At 43.5% G+C, this 5,979-nt stretch overlaps 1 protein-coding gene across 8 annotated transcripts in view; it reads left to right on the top strand.

Moving 5' to 3' along the window:
* Positions 1 to 5,979, top strand: part of PPP2R2B (protein phosphatase 2 regulatory subunit Bbeta) — a 527,631-nt gene that overhangs the window by 406,008 nt on the left and 115,644 nt on the right. The window contains exon 1 of one of the 8 annotated variants that reach the window (XM_014587663.1): positions 3,200 to 3,217. The exons of the other annotated variants lie outside the window; for them this stretch is intronic. The gene's annotated coding sequence lies outside the window, so the exon portion shown is untranslated. Of the gene's footprint in view, positions 1 to 3,199; positions 3,218 to 5,979 lie in introns of those variants that run through there. 8 annotated transcript variants of the gene reach the window in all.

The following is a 5,979-nucleotide window of genomic DNA, read 5'->3' as shown; positions in this document are numbered from 1 at the left end:
TCTTTAAGATGAATATGCAAATGATAAGGACACTAAACAGAGGAAGAGAAATGCACTGAAAGTATGCGAGAGTTGCAGTTTAATCAAAGAAGAAATTACATTTGATTCTGAAAGGCCAGGAAAGTTCTCGTAAGAAGTTATGTAAAACTTGGATTTCTGGGGCCAGCAGGTGGCATGGTGGTTAAGGCACTGGTCTACCACATTGCTGACCACACTTCGAGTCCCAGACCTGGTGGCTTGCTTTTACAGTTTTTCTCTCTCCCTCTCTCTTTCTCTCCCTCTCTCTCTCTCTCTCTCTCTCTCTTTCTCTCTCGGGAGCATACATGCCCTATAGCAAATTTTAAAAATAATAATAATAAATACTTTTTAAAAAAACAGATTTCCAGGGGACCAGCAGGTAGTGTGGTGGTTAAGGTGCTAGACGCTCCCACACGGCCAACTTTGGTTCAAGTCCTGGACCTGATGGTTTGCTTTCTCGTTCTCTCTCTCTCTCTCTCTCTCTCTCTCTCTCTCTGCCTCTCTCTGGTCAAATTAAAATAAATGAATTAATAAATTATATAAAATTATTTTTAAAAATATTTCTAGAGTCAACAAGTGGCGTGGAGGTTAAGGTGCTAGATCACGCATGGCCAGCTGTGTGGTTCAAGTCCCAGACCTAGTGGCTTGAAAGTCATGCTGGGTGCATGTGCATGAGTACATGCCTAAAATCCCAAGAGGAGATTGCAGGAAAAGGGGCTGAGGTGTGCCCATACCCCGAGGGGTAATTTCACACACTCCCTCTCCCCCTGCCCCCAGACAAGTGTGAGCACACATGCCCTATAGCAAAAAAAAGAAAAAAAAAATGGTTTCTAAAAGTGAACTTTGAAAGGAAATCTCTGTAGACATAGGTTAATGTGGCTTAGGACTGAATGAGGAGTTTAGTTTTGAACATGTTCAGTTTGAAAGGTAAAGTGGCATGTGTTGGGACCAGCCCTAGCCCTGAGGGACTTCTAAAGCCATGTAAAATATGTGCTTTCAAATACCAGCTGCTCTACTGAAAAGCAAACACTGAGATGAGAGTGGCAGGTACATGGGGAGAAGAAGCATATACACCCTAGGTTTAAAAGCAGAAGTGGGATTAGTCATTGTGTGTCTGGCAGAGTAGCTTGCTTGTTTTTCGGGTCATTCATTCAAGCATTTGTGTGTTCATCTGTTTATTCAGTGGCTGCTTTTTGAGCACAGACTCTGCTGACCAGTGTGAGGCTATTGGTGTCTGCTCAGTACCAGTGGGCACAGGGTCTTCAGCTGAGCTCCTTCTGAGCCACGGTGCCTTGGCTGTTGAGTTTCCATTCACCATCCTGCGCCTTCAACCCTGGATTACTACACGCAAGTCCACCTGATCTGGCTGGTTGGGAGAGGCACAACTGAATGCTCTCAACGATGCAGATGTTTTGGAGGGTGCAGAGTAGAGTGATTAAAGTGTGGATGCTGAGGGGCCAGCAAGTGGCACTGGATTCTCACATGGCCAAGTGTGGTTCAAGCCCCAGACCTGGCAGCTCGCTCGCTCACTCTCTCTCTCTCATCAAATTAAAAAGATAATAATAACAAATAAAATTAAATGAATAAATCTTAGGAAAAAGATGTGTGGATATTGAGGGCCAGCAGGTGGCAATAGTGGCTAGGATGCTGGACTCTCAGATGGCCAACCATGGTTCGAGCCCTGGACCTGGCTAGAAAATCATGCAAGGTATGTGTGCATGCATGCCCAAAATCCTGAGAGGAGAATGGAAGAGAAGGGATTGCATGGCTTCCCCTCCCCCCAGGGGGGGTGGTGATCCCTCACTTTCCTTCTCTCTGTCTCTAGCAAACGCACACACCCTATGACAAAAACCTAATGGGACCTCATATAGGTCTGCTTAACCCCTTGGAGATTTCTATCCTGTGATAAAGAGAAGTCCTGTTTTAGTTTCCACTAGAGCAGAGACCCTCCTGATGGCAAGACAGTGATAGTAATGAAATAAACTTTCTACCAAACACAGACAGAGACCCTGAAGTGTGGCTGGGAGCAACCCCAGTTCCAGTTCTTGCTTTCTTATTAACTGTCTGTATGACCCTGGCCAATGAATCACATTTCTTCCCTTCAAGCTTAATGATAAGCTGCCAAGCAGAGAACGAGGAAGTGCAGATGCCCAGGACGCCTCTTCAGGGGAGCGATCTGGAGGAATCTACATGTTAACATTTACTCCTGAGGCTTGAAACAAGGGGGTCTGTGGCCACTGGGCTCCATGATCCCTATGGCCCTTTGGGACTGTCTTTTAAATGAGCTTCTTTTATTTCTTCAATGATTTGAATAGTTACTGACTCATTTGGGAGCTGTGTTTGCTATAAAATTGTAAATATCTGCATCTGATTTCACTCCCCTCTCACTTGCTAGGCTTTCAAATATTCCACATTTTAGTGTAAACACTCCAGCATTCTTTTGATGGAAACCCTCGAAAGGCTAGCCTCCTTTTCTTTTTGATTCCAGTGGTAGACAGGAGAAAAAAAAAAAAAAAAGAAAGAAAGAAAGAAAGAACAAAACAAACAAAAAAAAAAACAGGCAACCCTGAAGGCCCTAGATTCAGAAGAGTGATCTAAACTGAGAATAAGCTGACATGATATTAAGTAGAATATAATTTACTAACATGCTTTGCTCTTGAAATTTGCATTGCCAGCAATTGTGTCTCCCCCCCCCCTCCCTGTACCATGATCACCTCTCTCTTGTTTTCATAGTTTCCAGTTCTATATGGGTTTTGTGAGTGAGAATGTTTAATAATACCCGACAGCTAATTAATCCTCACTGTGTAATGAACCTGTTCTGTTTCAGCGCTGAGAGGCTCAGCTTTTCAAAGCAAGAAAGCTGCTATTTTTTTTTCATGAAAGATAGTCTTTCAAATCCAATCTCTTATTACCCAAAGAGTGCATGAAAAGCATTTCTATGAAAATGGTATCCCCCTACTCAGTATTGTAAAATTCGAAGCAAGAGTCATGATGATAATTTAATAACACCTTACAGTTGTAAAGTACCATTTACATCACAAAATGTTTTCTTACCTAACTCCTTGATTCATCTTCTGAACAGCCAGTGAGGAAAACATGACAGACATTTGGCAGGTGAAATGCTGGTATCCAGTATTTATGGGACGTTTGCTGTACCCCGTGGACTGTGTTGTACTCTCTGCATTAGCTACCTCAAGAGGTATAGTTCACTGTTGAAATGTCCATTTAACAAGTGAAGCTCCAAGAGGTTAATTAAGGTACCCAAGATCATACAGGACTGAGAGGTGAACCGTGATCTATTTTGTTCTGAGAACTGAAGTCTTTAATACAGGTTCAGAGAGAGAAAGTGACTTGTTCAGTGTCCTTCAACTGGTTCTCCTAGATTTTGGATTAAAAGGAAAGATCCTAGGGACCAGCAGTTACCATAATGGGTACATCGCTGGACTCCCATGTAGCCGACTGCGGTTCGAGTCCCAGACCCGGTTGCTTGAACTCACGCCAAGCGCATGTGCGTGCATGCCCAAGATCCTGAGAGGAGAATGGAGGAGAAGGGATTATAGTGTGGCCGTCCCCTCTGGGGGGTGATTTCTCACTTTCTGTCTCTCTGTCTCTCTCTGTCTTTCTGGTAAGCACATGCGCCCTTATAGCAAAAACCTCTCCAAAAAAAAGGAAAGATCCTTGGCTTGAACTTGAATACAAACATTTGAGCATTTGAAATGGTTTTCTTAATAATTAGTGCTGTTATTTTTCCAGATCAGGGAATCACTCTCTCACACATGAACAAATACAGCATGTGGAATTTCCAGGTCCCTTACTTCAGCATGGAAAAACAAAGACCCTTATGGTCTTACACAGTCCCTCTGTGCTCTTCTTTCCCAACCTCCAATAGCTTGGGGCAGCAGATCTTCGGAGCCCTTTCTAGGCAACAGGAACTTGTTCAAGTGCCTTAATCAGCCTGGGATGGGAGCTGGGTGGTAAGAAATTGCACTTAGCATACTTCTCCCTAAAGGATGAGCCTGGGCTTACTAGTTTCCTCATTATGGCTGGTTACCAGTGCTCTGGGAACCTAGATGAGGTTTAAATTTGCCCTTTAACCCCTTATAAATATAGACTCTACCCCTAGAAGGTGTGAGCTCTGAAGGTGTGACTTGTCATAATTTCCTCACAACTGAAGGTGGGGAACCAGCAGGTGGTGTGTTGGTTAAGATGCTGGATACTTCCACATGGCCGACCATGGTTCAAGTCCCAGACATGGTGGCTTGCTATTCTTGCTTCCTCTCTCTCTAGTCTCTGGTCAAATTTTTTTAAAAAACTAAATGGATGCATAAATATTTTTTTAATTGAAAGTAGTATAATGAGTTCAAGCTTTTTTAGGTTTTTTTGTTTTGTTTTTGGTTTTGGTTTTTTTTAGTTTGCTATAGGGCATATGCACTCACCAAGGGAGTAAGTGGGGAGAGAGAGAAAGTGAGAAATTACTCCCCAGCCAGGATGTCTATGCTCCAGGGCCTTCTCCATTCTCCTCTCAGGATTTTGGGCATACACACTCATGCACTCAGCATGATTCTCAAGCTGCCAAGTCCAGGACTCGGAACTGCTTAGCCATGTTGGATCTAGCTGCCTTAACCCCCACGTCACCTGCTGGTCCTGAATTCAAGTTTCCTAATAGGTTTTATTCAAACACACATTATAACTAATAGAGATAATGATAGTAATCATAATAATAGCCACCATTTATTGAGGGTTTACTGTGTGCCAGGTGCCAGATTTTCTATCCTTCCATCATTCAGTCCTCATAGAAACTCTCTCAGGTAGATTCTATGATTCTCCAAAGCCACAGGTCTGTTATGTCCAAAGCCACAGCCCCTCACTTCAGGTAAGTCTTCACTCAAGTGCCATTTTATTAGAGAAGCGTCCCTGGACTACCCTATGATAATAGCCATTTACATCTTCCTGTTCATCCTCTGTGTCTTGCCTGCTCCCTTTTCCTTACCTCTTAACACTGCCTGATACTGTGTATCATTTTTGTGTGATGTTGTCTGCCTCCTCACTGCCTCCAGTAAAACATAAGCTCCAGGAAAGCAGAGGCTTATGCTTTGTTGTCTCCTGTAACTGCAGAACAACACAGTCGAGTTGGAAGAATGCATGGCACGTGGTAGGCACTCAGGAAATATTTGTCAGAAGAATGGATTACACAGAAATGAAAGCTGAGTATAAGAATAGGCAAGAGGTGTGTCCAGAATTTCACGGCTGGAAAATGGCAGAGCTGGGAGCAGCCCTGTAGTCTAGTGGTTAGGGGAGCCAGATCCTACTTGGTCAAGTACAGTTCAAATCCCTACCCCAGAGGCTTGAAAAACACTCTAGGCACCTGTGTGTGTGTGCCCCCAAATCCCAACACAATGGAGAAATGGAGAAGGGATTGTGATGGGACCATGCCCCATTGGGGGGTGCTTTCTCTCTTTCTCTGTACCCCTGGTGGGCGCATGCATTCTCTAGCAATTAAAAAGAAAAGAAACCGGCAGAGCTGGGATTCATATTTAGTCTGCCTGACTCTACATTGGATGTTTTTTCATTCTTATTCTCTACAGTTTCCATTTTCTAAGAAAATATTAATTCATAACCACAGAGCAGGGGGATTTCATTATTGATTTAAGTCTCAGAATTCTTTATCAAAGCTTTCTTCACATATCAGCTTGATTTGGGAAAGGCAGAGGGTGAGGGTGAGAGCCACAAAGCCTTTTCTGACACAGAGTGGATACACAAAGGGTGTGCCGTGTTTTAGAGGAAAGATTAAATGATAACATGTTTTTATACATGTCTTCAACCAGTGACTGCTGCTGTCCTCCTTCCAGCTCAGGGCACACACAGGTTCTTGTACTCTCCAGAGATCACCTTGTCTCATTTAAAATGACCCTGGTGTTTGCAAATCCCATTGCTGGCAATTTAGATACCCCCCACCCCCCC

Source organism: Tupaia chinensis, unplaced genomic scaffold, assembly GCF_000334495.1.
Source record: "Tupaia chinensis unplaced genomic scaffold, TupChi_1.0 Scaffold000228_1, whole genome shotgun sequence".
NCBI classification, from domain to species: domain Eukaryota; kingdom Metazoa; phylum Chordata; class Mammalia; order Scandentia; family Tupaiidae; genus Tupaia; species Tupaia belangeri.
This window is presented reverse-complemented; position numbering and strand designations above follow the sequence as displayed.